Below are 17,088 nucleotides of genomic sequence, written 5' to 3'. Positions count from 1 at the left end.
AATTTTTATAATGATATTTGGAATACTACTAGATGGAATGAATCAGAGAGGTGCGTGGGTCTTTTGAAGTATATTAAAATTCAAAATGGTATGCGACCAATTAGTAATATTGATTTAAACCAGTTTTTAACTGGGCATGGAAGATTTCCCGCGTACCTCTCGAGATTTAATTTACAAAATTCAGACTTGTGTGGTCATTGCCATCAAGTTGGTAACGCAGATCACTTCTTGAATCATTGTTCCTTATTGGAAAATTTGAGAAAGAAATGTTTGGGAGATAAGTCATGGAACTTGAAAATCGTAAAAACATATTCTAAATGTGCAATGGATTTGATCAATTCTAATATTGAATTTGGAATATTTGTTTAGTATTGTGTATATTTATCTTTTGATTATATGTATTATATTCTCAGTTATGAGTATTTATAGGTTTACTACGAAAATTTTGAAATTTTTCTGTGTACTGTTTTATTTAATGCATTGTGGATGTTTTGTACATGCGATATTTCGAAGAGATGCAGTTGATTGTTACATAGATATGGCCTTGCAAATGTTGAGAATCCTGATGCAAATGTTGAGAATCCTAAATTATCGAAATTAGTGATTTTGAGTTTTAGGATTTTTATTTTTAAATTTTAAATTTTATGGAATTTTCATATTTTTTTAATTGTAGTTTTTGGTTTTAAAATGTTCTGAAATTTTAAAGTTTTAAAATTTTTCTTATATTCTGTTCTTAATGAAGTAATTACTAGGGTTTTAATATGATACATGGCAATCTTAAATTTTTCCAGTTTCGGTTATTGGCAGTCCTGGAGCTTCTTTTCTATGATTATTAAGGATAATTAATACATTTGAATTCAGATAGTAGTAGGACTATTAAAGTAAATTTTTAAAATAAATTAATAGTTTAAATAGAATTATGATTATACAAATAATATGCTATTAAAGCAATACTGTAGGGAATTCGGTTTGACCTTCTGCAGGTTATTTAAATTGGGAATTCCACGATGGCTTTGGACCGCCTGTGCCTGTTCCGAAAATTCATGTGAATGAATATTTCTTGAGAGTTTCCGCCACTCTGTTTGCTCGTGGGGTTTTTCATTGTTTTTGGATTTTGAATGTTGGTGTTGTGCTTCGTTGTTTGTATGTCTCTTCCTTATTTTTAGTTCGTTAATTAACCTCCAGTTATTTTTAGATAATTAGCTTCTTTTTCTCTCTTCTTTCCTTTTGTGGTTTTGAGGGGGTCGACCTTTCATAATCATATGGTCCATGGGACTAGGAGGATTGGGTCTTCCCTGTATTATGACTATTATGACCCAAAGGAGGGCTTTGATAACGTTTCCTCAGTTGGCTACAGCGTGTATTTCGACCACGTGATGCGGAGCGGTTGCGCTGGAAAGGTTAAGCTTGGATGACTACTAACTGAGCAATCTGTTTGGACAAATCATCAATATAAGCTTGTAATGCCACAATACCTGGACCAGGAGCCTGCACTGCGTGTATTTGCGCGGGTATTGCTTTTTGGCCATCTCGTGAATTTTATCAGCGATTTCGAGAAGATTTTTAAGTGGCTCGCTGCTGGCCGCTAAAATGGTTTGCATGTTAGATGGGAGTCTAGTCATCCATAATGTTTTAAGAATGTTATCCATTAGGTTACCAGCGACTAAATCTGACATTTTAGACAGCAAGTGAGAAGGCCTCATATCACCCAACCGTAAATCATGCAACAGCTGCTCGATTTTAACTGTCTCGGATTCTTCATAAACAGAAATTAATTTTTTTTTTAAAGATTTGTATTTGTCCGCCGTCGATGGATTCAAAATTATTTCATGAGCTGATTGCAGTACCTCTGATTCTAACGCAGCGATTACTGTATAAAATTGAGTTTCGTCGGCAGTAATGTGACTCAACTGCGCATCCAATTGAATGAACCATAACGATGGGTCTCGGCGAGAAAAAGGCGGTGGCTTAACTGCCACTTTCGCCAATTGCGAAGCAGCATCGTTGTCAACCACTTTAGCTCAATCAAATATGCACAATAATAATATGTATAGAATATGCACAATAATAATATGTATAGAATATGCACAATAATAATATGTATAGAATATGCACAATAATAATATGTATAGAAAAATAATCAATATGTATATAGTGACACAGTTTCTTGGTACTTGAAATCAGAGAAATTGGAGGCTCAAATGCAGCAGACGATACATATATCCGCTGAAATTATGACAGAAATATGTTGACTCACCGGAATGCGGCAAAAAGCTTGAAATGACAGGTGAATGTCTTACTTGCATCTCATCACACTGGATAACTTACTGCTGCTCAGAATTTAGACATATAAACTCCATACTTGTGCAACATTGAAGGTTGCCATTCGTAATAAATACGTGTCGCCAATTATGGTAGTACAATTTTTTGAGACAGATCGTTAAACAATTATAACAATTGAATGGAACAATTATTATTTTTGTTTTTGGTTGCTATGGGTTATCAGACTGGCAGAGTTGAGTTGTAGTAGGCAAGTTGCCACATATCTGTTTACCTATAATGTATATTAAATTTTTAATTGTTTAAAACTGTACTTTTTAAAAACATATATATATATGTAAAATAAATAACACCTTTTTAACTAATTCTAGATCATCGTAGGTCAGATTTTTCCGCCGACACAGATGCATTTCCTAATCCAAGGCTAGTGCAGTTAGGTAGTGACTAATCTTTATATATTTTTGAGTATTTTATGGCAGATTCAGCATTTTATTATTATTTGCATTATTTTCTTATTACGAATATATTCTATACATTAAATTACTGAAAGTTTTTTTTTTGTGGGGGGGGGCGCCAAAAAGTTATTTTGCCCCGGGCGCCAGTTATGCTTGCTACGCCACTGCAAGTAACTACAAATAATGTCAAAACGACATGTAGTGACATAAATTAAAACTTTATGTTTATTTTGAAGAAAAAAAATAATCCTAAAGTATTAATATTATTTTATTTTTTCTTTAGTTAAAATCAACGACATTGTGCGGGTCTATTTGATTGCTGTTGCTGTAATGTAGACAGTAGATAAAGATTTCTTAAATGCAAAATATACATTTGTAGTTCTCAAATAATTCTCAAATGAGTTTTATTTAGAAAACAGTTCTTACAACTAGCAACACTTCAGCATTTGAGAGGAAATTTCAAACTAGTGTTATAAGATTTAGACCTTTTTTTTTTTGTTGTTGTTGTTGTTATTTCAGAATAAATTGCAAAAATTCAGAAGAACTGCCCTTCCATGTTGCCGATGCAATTTTGCTAGCAATAATGGAAAACAAAAACTATGAAATACTTCTTTTCCAACAAAGAATTTTTCACAGGGATCATAACTTAGTGATATTGGTAATTTGCATTTAAAAGTTTGGGCAGAATACAAAAGTTATAACAAAAAATATGTAGCTGCTGAAATCGCGAGATGATTTCTTTGAATACATTATCTCGATTTAACTCTATTCCTCTCAATTTAATTCTGTTTGGCAATTTAGAATTTTGTTATTATTCACCTGCCTCAACGATCTACCTGAGTATCTCGTATAAAATAATGTTTCACGAAAGAAATGCCACCCCAAAAATTGTACCGCCAGGGGTGGACCACCTCCCTCTAGTTACGTCATTTTTATTATCTATGTTCCCCTAATATCATGCAAATACATAATAAGCTAAGCGTTTAGTAGTATATCGCTTAGTATTATATTATCGCTTATATATTAAGCTTATCGAAAAATATATCATGGAGAAGTATACGAACTTGGCGTTATTTCACACACTATTGCAAATACACATAGCAGTTCCAAATATCAATCATTCGGAAAACGCATTAGCTTCATAATTAAGTTTCATAGCGTTAAAAAATACCTTCCCCAGAAAGGGAAAAGCATGCCTGGCATGCGGATCTGGACACGTTGATAGCCTTTCCCTGTCTCTTCAGTTATGTAATTAGAAAACGCCACATGGCCTTAGCGGGACCTTGTCCTTTTTCGCTCAATAACGAGGGACTGGGATAAGCAACCAGACAACAGCCGTCAAATCGCACTCCCAACGTAGCAAAACAAAACAAAAAAGTTCGCTTCCAGATTATAGTCGAGACGGTTAATAAATATTGTAGAATGTTTGTCCAGGCATCTTCTGCTGTCGCAAGAAGAAAAAATGTAATAATACCAAGAAAATACTCATAAACTCCTGTTTATTCGTGTTCAGCTATCAGCTCTGAAATACCGTCGTTCATTTTCAAGCGTACAAAAGAATTTAAAAACAGATTTGCAAAAAAAAAAAAAAAAAAAATCTGTATAAGACGCGAAAACAAAATTTTGCGTTTTCATTTAAATCGTGTTCAGGCTCAATTAAGAATTTAGAGTCCCAGAATTCAGAGGTGTTTTTTTTTTTTTTTTTCCCTTAGCTTAGTAATCATAATCGGGCATCTAGAAAGTGCAGTTACCAAAATGCAGTTCATTACTTTAAAAGTTAGAATTTATAAAACTTTCACAGAAACAAGTTATTATTCTATTAATTTCACCCTCTTCGACTTGATTTTTCAGCTGAAAGTATTTTTCTTAAAAATCAGTTTTATTCCCTGCCTCATGTATAAAAAATAACAGTTAATTCAAAATTTATTTTACAACTATAGTAAAGTTCCCTCTGTTTTCGATTGAAAGATCTGACAGTTATATGAAAACCATTGCTAATTCTTAAACGCTGAAAAATTTTTAAATGAATAAAGAAGAAGTGATTCTCTAGCATTTCTTTCATAACAGAATGGCTTTTATTTGAAGGAAATAAGAGATTATTTATTATTTGTTCAACTAACATTTTAGACCTCGTCTTTCGCCTTAAGGAAACTTTAATCGTGCTGATGCACATTGGATTCTGATGTATTTTAAAAATCCTGTGAGTTCACTTAGCTAGTTTCTTTTTTATACACTTTCTTACTTATACTTGTTTATATTTATTTAATTTTATTTATCACTTGGATAGTATCTTATTTATACTATTTAGATTGTAGAGAAATTAGGCTATATTAGGTTATTTTGAAGTAGGAGACATGAAAAATGAGCAATGCTGTCGCCGGGACTCGAACCACGGACCTCTCGAATACCCGCCGAGCGTGCTGACGATCACACCACGAAGGCATGTCAAGGAGGCGGGAGAAATACCTTATAAGATTTAATAATCCTGTTAGTTATTTCTGACAGGAAGAATTTTAGTCGATGTAATAAGATAAAATTTAGCGAATGCCCTCGCAAACTATCCAAAACATACGATAGCACAGAAGTCAGTTAAAAGAACTATAAATGTAAGTCGTTTAAATTACCGAACATTTTATTTTGCACTGAATCCTCTCTAAGAAAACCTTCCATGACTACAAATGAACATTTTGGTCTTTTTCTATGGATGTGGTCATTTTCGACATAGAAAGTTTAATATCTATGCTTATTTATGGTCTCAGAAGTGCTTGTCACTTCTTTCGGGGGGGGGGTCTTTTCAGAAATGCGCTATTTCTTTTTAACTTCCTAAATGAAATTTAAATGAATAAATTAGTTTATTAATGACGTAATATTTAACTTTCCTCTAAATGTGCAAATTAGTTTCTTTTTATTTTAGTAATCAAATCCGTAACAATGAGTCAAGTAAACTGAGAGTTTAGCATTCCTTACATTCATCTAAATACGCAATAAATTCCTTCATATTTATCTGCTCTAATTTTATGTAACATCTTCAGAAATGCTATACTAAAAGAAAAAAGTCCATATTGTTACGAATTGTGTACTTAGGTAGATAATTTCAGTAGAATTATAATTAAAATTGCTGTATTTTTCTGTGTAATGTAGCGCGAGACAAGAAAGAGATAAAGCCATGCCGGCAGGGGCAAGTGCATTTAACATTGAGTAAATGGGTATCTCGTTAATTTGTACTCACACTGAACAAATGTAATTGACCACTATGTTAGCTGTAACTCTAATTCCACCCTCGTGTTGCTTTCCAGTAATTTCGAGAAGCAGAAAGTACTAGAAATATCTCGCGGCCGGTTGAAAATTATTTAAGGCCGAAGAGACAACATCTGCTTAGTTATTGTTGTTGTGAGTTGTTTAGTCCCGTGTGCATATTTCACAAGTGCACATCTGTGTAGCCACTGAGGGAGTGGCTTCTAGGATGAACCAATGAACATCCAGTAATATTTCTGTCATGTCACATGATATGACCTTTCGCGTACTTTAAGATTTAAGCAAGATGGTTGAAAATATTCTGCCACGCAATTTTCTGTAAAAAATAATTAAAGCATCGCCGATTGTTTCTGAAACTTTTCTTTACGAAGTTAAATCAAATATAGGCAATTATGAAGATTTCACTACTTGGTTGAAATAAATACAAACACATGTTGGATAGATACTTCGCAAAAATATCGATGTGAAATATTACTTCACAAACATTTCCGAGAATGTTTAAAGTAATGAGATAAAGAAAAAAATATGTGATAAACATCTGAGAGCAAATACAATCTTTACATAAAACTATGCGTATGAGAAAAATATTGACACCAATTATATATGTAAATAGAAGTCAGCACTTTTTATTGCAGTCAATATGAAAAAGATGTTCTATAATAATAACCAACGCAGAATTTTATTCAAAGTGAAATTTACTTTCGTATATATTTAGTGTGTTAAATTTCACATTTAATAACTGCTCACTCTTGAGTGCACTGTCTACACAAGAAATGCTCATCAAGCAGAATGACTTTATCTTATTCACAACGAGTATATTCAATTTATTCACATATAACTTTTTTAACAATGAATATAATCAGATCATATGTATTCTGAATCTTACACTTTAAAAATCACAAGAATGCAAGCACTGAAATAAGAAAACACTAGATTCATTGTAACACTTTCAGTCATTCTCATCTCAAATAAAAAAATATACACTTGAATTCTTTTAATCCACATAATATGCCGTGAACATCAATCCAAATATTAATGCGTGATAAAAATCTTGAAAGTGAAATGTCAGCGAATAATTAAACTCAGAAAACGAAAGCACTACAAGATTTCTACTATTACGCCATATATTTTTAACTGCGAAAAAAGTGCAAATTAAAACGTAAACAGCATACGCTCACATGTATGAAGATTTAGAGTCACTAGACCAATAGCAGCTCATTGGTCCATTTTCGAAACCCCTCCCTCAGTGGCTGTGCTGATGTGCATTTGTGAAATATGCGTCCCGTGTGAACTGAGATACCCGAGTTAGCTTTTTCTTTACATGCGCTTTGTATTTCTTTTGTATTGAACGTTCTTAGTAGTTTAAAGTGTAACCACCGATTATACTGAGTAATACTGTGAACAAACACTTGTACGAATATTTCTGTGGAAATCTCCAGAGTTCTGAAATATTTCTTTTGATAAAATAAATTTTATTGACCTATAAAAGGTTTTGTGCATTCAATTTATTACAAACCCGTATGCACGCAACAATATTTAACTACTGCAGTTAAATATTCGACAGTATTTCTTTTAATTCGTTAAATATTAGATTAACTCATAAGATTTTTAAATTAAAAAGATTTTTTATACGCTATCATGCGTTACTAAGAGTAAAACCCTCTTTCTTGTGACGGATAAAGAAACGTTATAATGTTATTTTTTAATTAAAACCTCTACATATATTACGGATATAATAATGTTCATATAATATCAGTACCTCGAATAAGCATTCGCATTTTCATTTTTCTTTCGTGAAATATATCGGATGTATAATGCTACACTGCCTGATTACGAAATATTTTACCCCCGTAGTAAAAAAAGAGCATTTTAGGTTTTCCTTAATGAGAAATTTTTTTTTACCGTTTGGTCATAAGGTTAAACCTAATTATCTATTAAACGACATCCTGTTTAACTTTTCTGTACTCTAACGAATTCTTGTATTCGTACTTAACTAGAAATTTGAATTTTCAAAAATTTAGAAAACTAAAAGATTGTTAAAACTATCTCCTGTAAATACAATTAAAATTTTAAAAAATTATCCTTGGCTACTTGCAGGGTCTTAGAATACAAATACTTGAACATGTACAACACAATAAATAACTTCAGTACCTGATCAGTTCATGGTGTTCAGTTGCTCGCAATTCCTAAGCGTTAAAAAATTCAAAATATGTTCACCGAAACCAGATCGGCATACACGTGTATGAATCGGGAAATAACCTGCTTTATGGCACTTTACCAAAAACTGTCTCTTTAAACTGCAAACTCCCTCTCTATTTACACCCAACTTAATCTACATTCTGGTGAACACTGGAGGAAAAAATAGAAGTTACAGAAAAGAACAAATTTTAAAATAACGTGTGACTTATATATATATATATATATATATATATATTACACAGTAGTTAAAGTAAAAAAGAAGAAACGAAAATAGACCTATGTTGTCAAAAACTTTGCGCACTGAAGCTGCAAAATTTAGAAAAATGTTAAAAGAAAATTCCTAGTTCGTACGCTAAAAAGTTGCTTAGATACTGTGGTTCCGTGAAAATAAGTAAAATAAGGTGAAATGAAATGTGTAATAAAGATAAAATAAACAATACAAACACTTGAATATTTACAAATAAAATTCAATATATTGAATTTTATTTGTAAAATTCAATATAAAATTTAATATATTTACATTGTAATTTGTAATTGTAAAATTCAATATAAAATTCAATATATTTACAAATAAAATTCAATATATTTGTAAATATTCAAGTGTTTGTATTGTTTATTTTATCTTTATTACACATTTAATTGCACCTTATTTTACTTATGATAATATTTTCATGGAACCACAGTATCTAAGCAACTTTTTAGCGTACGAACTAGGAATTTTCTTTTAACTATTAGCCCACCAGCGGCCGAGCTGTGAAGTCGCTGAACACTGGTAGTTCCACCCGAGGTTCGAATCCCGCGAACGGGCTGGCTGCATGGCATTTTCGTGGTTTTCCGCATGTGTAGCGTGTATACGAGCCAGTTTGCCTTAGAAAGCTATCCACGAAGGCATCCCTCCCATTACGCAGATAGCTCTCGAGGCTTTGCCATAATCACACACAACTCTTTTAACTATCATATAATAGTCATATATTTATATGTCTATCTCCAGAATTATCAATGACTGTAAACGTCTGCTAAATAGTTGCAGAGGTACTGGCATTACAACATCTACCAGTTAGTACGGCAGATAAACTTTGATGCTGAGCTGTAGTTTCATAGACTGCAGTATCCTTAACTGGCGTCCAAATTCTATTCGACTCCATGCCCAATCTTCAGCAGCTGCTATTGTTGTCAGAGGTGGATTCCTGGAGTAGTCAGATGTACATCCTTTGTACCTCAAAATGAACTTCAGTTTTAATCATTGTATCTTATCTGCCTTCCTCTTAAGTAGTTAGCTGTCGTGTGCTTTGCTTATTCAAATAACCTAACTTATAAATGTTGTCTTTCTAAAATTGTTGAACAATATTTAATTATCAGTGTGCATTGGTTAGGAGACATTTTCTAATAAAGACAAAACAAAAGCGGAAGGAAAAGAAAAGAGTTTTACGAACTGCCTTTTCATTGATAAAATACTGTTTGATATTCTATGCAATGTTTCCAAATTAAAATCTATTTTACAGAAAAATATTAAATATAACATGTTTCTAAGTGAAATGTATTTTTATTTCTCGACTATATTAGGAAAATATTTTGTTTTTTTAAACGTAGCATTGTTCAACAACACTTAACATTAATAACTATGATTACAGGAAATACAGTAAACGCTTTTTTGAAATTAATGTTAAACTTCCCAGAAGTGACTTCAAAATGTATTGACATTGTTGGTCACATTAAAACCCATGCATTGTATTTTATAAAATTTTAAATGTAAACACTATTTCTCATTAAGTAAGTAAAATTCATTTCACTTAAAGATCAGACCTACAATTATGCGTCCGGATCTGCCGATTAAGTGTCCTCAGTTTCTGTCAGGCGTAGCTTATCGCCATCTAGAAAGGTTTTTGTAAGTTAAATAAACAATATTCAAGAGTTATAAAACACGCGGCAAAGAAAAAAGGATGCGACATGCTGAAATACAACAAATCAAACTTGCGCGGTAGTGTAGTATCTTTCCTCTATATCAAAACAGTTAAGTTCACTTATACAATACACGGCTCAGATTATGTTTCTTTCCTTTTGCAGTCTTGAATACAATAATATATTTTGTAGTTTGTCTTGAAAGTATGCGTGATACTGTGCAGTAGCAACAACCACTGTTTAGTAGCTTTCTCGTCTCCTGAGGGTTAGGTTAGAATGTCAGAATCCTTTACTTTCATTTGCTCTAGACTGAAAGAAATGAAGAAAAGGTACATTGTAAAAGTGTAATATAATGTGGTTGCAGGTGAAAACATCGTGGCAAAAACATCTCGGAAGATAACGTCGGGGAGAAAACAGCATAAGACGAAATTGTCGAAGTAGCAGAAACAACGTGGGAGAAAATATCCTAGTTCTGTAACATGTTCGTCAAAATTAAAGCGGCTCAAAAACTTAAACTTCGCAATTTAAAAACATCATCATTGAAATTATTGTGATAAAACATAAAGCACCTCCAGATCACCGCAGACATGCTTTTTTCAGAATTTCAAAGTTGTAATTGCAAATTAGCATAATGATTTATGAACGCAAAAAGGAATGAATAATATTTTTATTTTTATATTTTTGAATGAATTAATAATTGTTTGCTGAAAATGTAAGAAGGAAACTTAAGCATTCAAAAACCGAAAATGAGAAAATTAATGCTACTTATAGCATTTAACAGAATTTTATAAATTAATAACTAATTAAGCAATTTTAATAGAGGTAACCACATGCATTTACTCATCTTCAGTTTTATAATCGTTTTGAAACTTTATTCTTCATGAAATATTACCAGCGAAACTTTATAAAAGAGATTAATTAATAATGACCTTTGTTGATTAACTATATAAGTCTAAAATTCTATTACCTGCTGTACCTAGCATTATTTTTCTAGTTTCAGTTCCTCAATGCTTAAGCTTCCTTCTTATTTTTCAGCAAAAGTTTATTAGTTAATTCAAAAATATGAAATTTAAAATATTCCTCATTCGTTCTTGGACTCAAAAATTATTAGGTGAATATGCGAATTTATAAAGCCTGAAAATGCATGTCTGCCTTCATCGATGATTTGTAGGTACTTTATTTTTTACTTCAATATTTTTGGATGATAATGTTTTTAAACTTCGAAGCTTTTAAATGCTTTATTTTTTATGACGATATTTTGTACCACTATGTTTTGTACCACTATGTGATGTTTTCTCCTTGTTTTCTTTTCTCCCACAATATTTTGTAGACCACGTTTCCGCCTTGCGTTGTTTTCTCCGCGACGTTTTGGTCTGAGATGTGTTTGCTGTCATGTTTTAGGCGTGTACCATGTAATGTATAGTGTACGTTCTGATAACTCCCTTTATTGTTAACAATGTTTCGTTTTTAATAATTTATAAATTAAATTTTACCGTACTATGTATGCTACAAGCGTACCACATTACATATAACGCTCGATGTTTTCTACTGTTTCCTGTACCCGTGTTTGCGCTTGTGACGCATTGCACGTGAATAAAAAAAGCAATACTGTACTTACTCTAACTTTGTGACATTAAGCCCTTCATCAATTAAAATTTTCAGATTTATGATAAAAATGATTCGCGACTGATCGTTAGATTCCTGCACATGTTTGCCAGGAATCGACTAGAAATGAACAATGAATGTTCTTTTTTGATGTTATAAAGAAGCTTCTATTGAATTTTTCTTAAAAGAAAAAAAAAATGTTATAATTCCATTCACATAGACTAGAATAATATTGAATTCTTCACTGCATACAAACCAAGAAATATATTTGACTCCCTCGCAAATACTTAATCCTTCTCAGCTTGAGCAATAGACTATTAAAACATCACTAATGACCATTTGTTGCTGTTAATTTGATCCCATGTCCGTTATTTAAGGGGAAAAAGGAGAAGTATTCTCCAACTTTTCTCTCTGGCGGGGAAGAGAAAGCTGGATGTGAATCTTTTGAACTCGCACAGGAAATAATTACTTGAACGAGCGCTTCCGGATTCTTTTGTATCCTTTCAACGTTACTCGATGAAATGCTGCATTCATAATGGTCAGACTTTCCAGAAAACGGGCCTCTCAGATGAAAGAGTAGCCATTTCATCTGCAAAAATATAGATTCGTAAGTCTCAGTCTGAAAAGATTGCGCATCAGCTGTTTATTCAGCAAGAAACGTAATTTAAAAATGCACAGACAGAGTAGGTAGCCATTGGAGATTATCTCAGAACAGGCATTTCCATAAAGCGTGCAAAAATGTTGTTCACTGACTTGTTTTTGAAATGTTGTTCACAGCATTTAAAACTGCAAACCATTTTTGCATTATTAAAGGCAGTATAAGTATTCATTAAATTACAAGTATGATTGCTTGTATTCTAGATTAAACTTGAAAAAGACAATTTCAAAAGGAATTCTATTTTCAAACTGGTATTCCCGTTATAAAATTTTTTCCGAAGGTAGAGAAATGATAAAACACATAGCATCTTTCTTTATTTTTTTATATATCTTGGAAAATAGTATCGACTATTTGAATATTAATTATTTTCAAGTAAAATAAAGCATTTATTGTCGTCTATTGTTTATTAATAGGTTATTCTTCTGGTATTTAAGCCATTTAAAAACCAAATAGCATTATATTCGTTTCTGAAACAAAGCAGTAATTTCTGCAAAATTTATAATTTTAAGGAATTTCTTATAAAAGGTGATTTGTATAGTGCTTTTATTAAGAATGTAATATGAGTTTTTTTAATTCAAATAAAAACGTAGAATCATTACTATGTTTACACATATCTGTGTCAGCTTCATTTATTAACTGAAAATTTTTACTGCATATTTTCAAGTAAAATTAAAATTTTAAATAATTTTAATCATAATTTAATAGTCTTGTTTAACTAGAACTATAAGTTCTGTTTATATGTGATGTGAAGTCACAACTTCTAGAGTAACAAAAGCCGTTATTATTTATATTAAATATTATTTCAGTAACCATTAATAGCATTATAATTTCAATTACGTAAACAGCATTAAAGTTATGGTAAAAGTCAATCTGTAAAAACATTAAGTATTGATATAAAGTCCTTAAGTATAAAAAATCATTGTTTACTTTTATGTTTCATTTTATTCAAAATAAAAAAAATTCTAAAACCATTACATTTTTTTCGAAGCAGGAAACACGATAAGCATTGAATCTTCCGGATTCTAGTGGAAGTGTTAATCACTTACAACTCAAGAGAACACTCCAAGTAAAAGCGGTGATTCCTTATATATCTTCGGAATTTAGTTTTTATATTACCGTATGATCTTATTAATGTCGATTACATAAGCTTGCGCCGCCCAACCTGTATAGTGGTTAGAGTCGCTGACTGCCATGCCGAAGTGCCCGGGTTCGAATCATGAAGAACGCATGGATGTTTGTAAATGGGTAGTACGGTGCGGCATGGCGGCACTCTAAATATGCAGTGAGCCGAAAGTTCTCTCGTGTGGTTTGGTGGAAGGGTGATCCTTCCACCAAACCTCCATCAAAACATGGAGGTAAGAAAGGAAAGAGGGGCCAGCTCGGCACTACTCCGAAGCTTCGGTCTCCAGATAGGGTGTTTTCTGTTTACATTCAGAAGCTTCCATGACAGCGCTTCGATAGTATTTCGACACACGACAGTTCCATACAAATCGAAAAACGGGACATTTCCGCAAAAAAGAAACATTCATTGTGTGATGGATAATAGCAATTTGTATAGTTTAGTGACATTTACGCAAAAATTACATCTTGGTTATTTTTCGATAATTACCAATTTGATTATGAATTTGCTTTATAAAATTCTAAGCTGTTGAACTACAATAATAAAAACTACCTTACGGTACCTTTAAAATTGTATACGTCTTTCGACACCCTTGATAGAGTATTCGCTACTTTTATTTTATGCTCCAAACGCCAAAATGTTTTAAATAAAATATTTTTTTTTATCATCCCCATATTATTGTGACATGTACGTTTTAAAAATTTTTAGAGGAAAGTTCTCATTTTAAACTTATCATTTTATTTTTATATAACTGAAAAATAATGACTTTGGGTTTACACGTTTTACTTATTTGGGTTAATTAAAAAATAAAATTATCATCAAATGCTACAATTTTTGCCAAAATTAATAAATTATACACACAGATATGCCAATAAGTTAACTTTTCCTTGATTTGTAACCACACGTTTGTTTAAAATTATGTACAGTTTTACACAAATGTATGGAACTGAAGACGGATACATTTGCGAATTCGGAGGAAGTGCCATGTGCGGTCGAGATGATGTGACCATGTGAACGTGCCACATCATCAAGACAGCCTATTAAGAATTTAAAAATAGGGTAATCGACGGAGATGTATTTGTGTATCCTGGCAAAGGAGGTCCGATCATGAATGGTCCTCTTATTGATTCCAGATTGTTATTGAATTGTAAACATAAACTGAAATCCTGTTGACAAATACGTTATAAAACTATTTAAGCAAAAATTTTTCGTACTGGAAAGCAATCTGTTAAAAGGTATTGTAAAGCAAATTTTATAAGATGCGTACTTAAGAAATTAATAAAGAAGAGTTTTAGAATATGTATTGTTGAAATTAAGGGTAAAAAAATCTGATAAGTATAATTAAAAGAATTATTCCCCTTACATTTTATAATAACTCAGTTACAAGTTTTAAATATTTTTTTTAATCCTTTTTTTTAATTCCCTTTCAGAAATATTCAGAGAAAGTTAAGTACTGTTTAACGTATTTCGCTATTAAAATAAAAGGTGCTCTAAATTGAAATGGACCGAATAGAGCATTCAATACAAATTGACTTAGATTTTTCTATTTAAAAGATGCCCCAGAAGCTAAAAAATCGTGTCATATTTGAGAAAGTATTTTAGGAAGAAGCTCTACAAATAGAAAAGAAATAATGCATAATTTTAATATTAATTATACAATAAACTTGATCTTAATTTTCATAATCCTTAATAAAATCGAATTACCTTAATTGTTTTTCCTAATGTAACTAACGAAAACTAGTGAAAATATTTCATTCAAATTAAACCAGTCTGAGTACACTGTTCTGTGGAAAGTATAGCATTTAATTCCGTTCAGAATGAAATGTGGTTTAAAAATGTATTCTTTTCATATACTTAGGACTCTGAAATATTGTAGAAAAAGAAAATATATACATTTATATGTATATTTACAACGCAATTACAAAATATTTAAGTCCGAGCGTGTCAAAACCCATTGATTTTAATTTTAAATCACCCAGTGTTTTGGTCACCACGAAGGGATCGCCAGTGCTTCAAAGCAGTGTATGGGAAAAACCGGTTAAGGTCATTCCATTTTGCTTCCTACCACCATAGTAACAACGACAACAACAACACATAAGCTTGCTGCACACTAATAGCTTCTTTTTACTCTCATTCTATAAAGATTTTTCAGTTTTCCTTATTCTTAATGCGAGTTAAATGAAATCTTTTTTATTTAGAAAGACAGACCTTCACGACAGCCTCTCTGTCAACGACTTTCCTTCAAAGAAAAAGGAAGGAGGGGGGAATGATAGAGCCCTACTAGTTATAAAACTGTTCTGCCCCACTTTGGAAGTGTTCTGGAAAATCTTACAAGCAGTAAAACCTTTTTAAGTTTAATCTTTCAAACCAGTTATAGCTTTAAGTTAGCCAAAAAATTAACTTGAAGAGGATAATATGATTTCTCATTTCTTTAAAAATAAATAAGTCTTACAAAAGGAATCTTAACACAGAACCCCCATCTTCCAGCCAAGGTAAATAATCAAAGACTAATAACAGCCCATATAATACCTAAACTAACATAACACCCCATCTTTCAGCCAGGATAAATCATTCCACATAAAGTGTGTTATTAAAAAAACGAACCTTAACGACAATAAAATGTTTTTGAATAAACACAAATAAAAAAATCGACATTAAATGGATTTTAAAGGCAAAAGGATTACGTGCCAGACCTCAACAAATAAATTATGAAGACTTAAAAAATAGTAATTTCAAGAAGTCGTAAACTTTATCTAATTCATACTCATATTCATCACCAGTTATAGCTTTATAATTGAATACACAATCTCCTTTATTAATCTACAGGAAAGTTGACGTTTTTTAAGAAATTATTCTGTTTTACATTATTTACTTCCAATATTATAATTCAAAAATCTCCATATTTAATTTCGATTTTTTAATAATATCAGTTTTTAAATCCCAGGATTTAAATCTTGTAATTTCAAAAATAAGTGATAACGTCTGAAAGTACTGCCTTCCTCCATTTATAACAAACAGATTTTTTCTAAATCTTGTTACATATTTCGCTAACAATTTCATTTTCATTATTTTAATGTGTCTTTCATAAATCATTCAGATAATTATGTAAATAACTATTGATTACAACAAACTGTTTTATCAAAGTTTCTTTAAAAAAATCTTCACTTATTCCTTGATATTCAAATATCGTTTTCCGATATAATTTTACAGCATTATCAACTATAAATCTTTCAGTTAATATTTTATACCTAGAAGTAATAAAGCAATTTGCATAGTTTTCATTCAAAAGTATAAACGATTCAGAATGTTTTCACAGTAAAATATAATCCTAACCAACCTTTCTTTCAGTTCTAAAATAAAAGGTACTTACAGTTTCTGATACTCCAAATTCTGATTCTTACACTCCATTCAAGAACATTTGCAAAATGTCTTATGGCATCTTTACTTAAACATTATCCTTTCATACATCAGCCCATTAATATCCTTCACTTGTTCAAAATACATTTTGTATTTTTTATTTCTCTTTTTGAATAGGATTTAATACTTTGCTCCGTATTCGTCTTTACTTCTGTATGCAATTAATCTCCTTTACCAATTATATTATTTCTTTTAACGCT

At 31.4% G+C, this 17,088-nt stretch overlaps 1 protein-coding gene across 2 annotated transcripts in view; it reads left to right on the top strand.

Annotated features, from left to right (window-relative positions):
* Window positions 1-17,088, top strand: part of LOC118193321 (serine beta-lactamase-like protein LACTB, mitochondrial) — a 215,871-nt gene that overhangs the window by 113,664 nt on the left and 85,119 nt on the right. The window lies entirely within an intron of this gene.

The sequence above is a fragment of the Stegodyphus dumicola genome, chromosome X2, assembly GCF_044657685.1.
Source record: "Stegodyphus dumicola isolate Sdum_Otavi_A_Nest chromosome X2, ASM4465768v1".
Taxonomy (NCBI): Eukaryota; Metazoa; Arthropoda; class Arachnida; order Araneae; family Eresidae; genus Stegodyphus; species Stegodyphus dumicola.
This window is presented reverse-complemented; position numbering and strand designations above follow the sequence as displayed.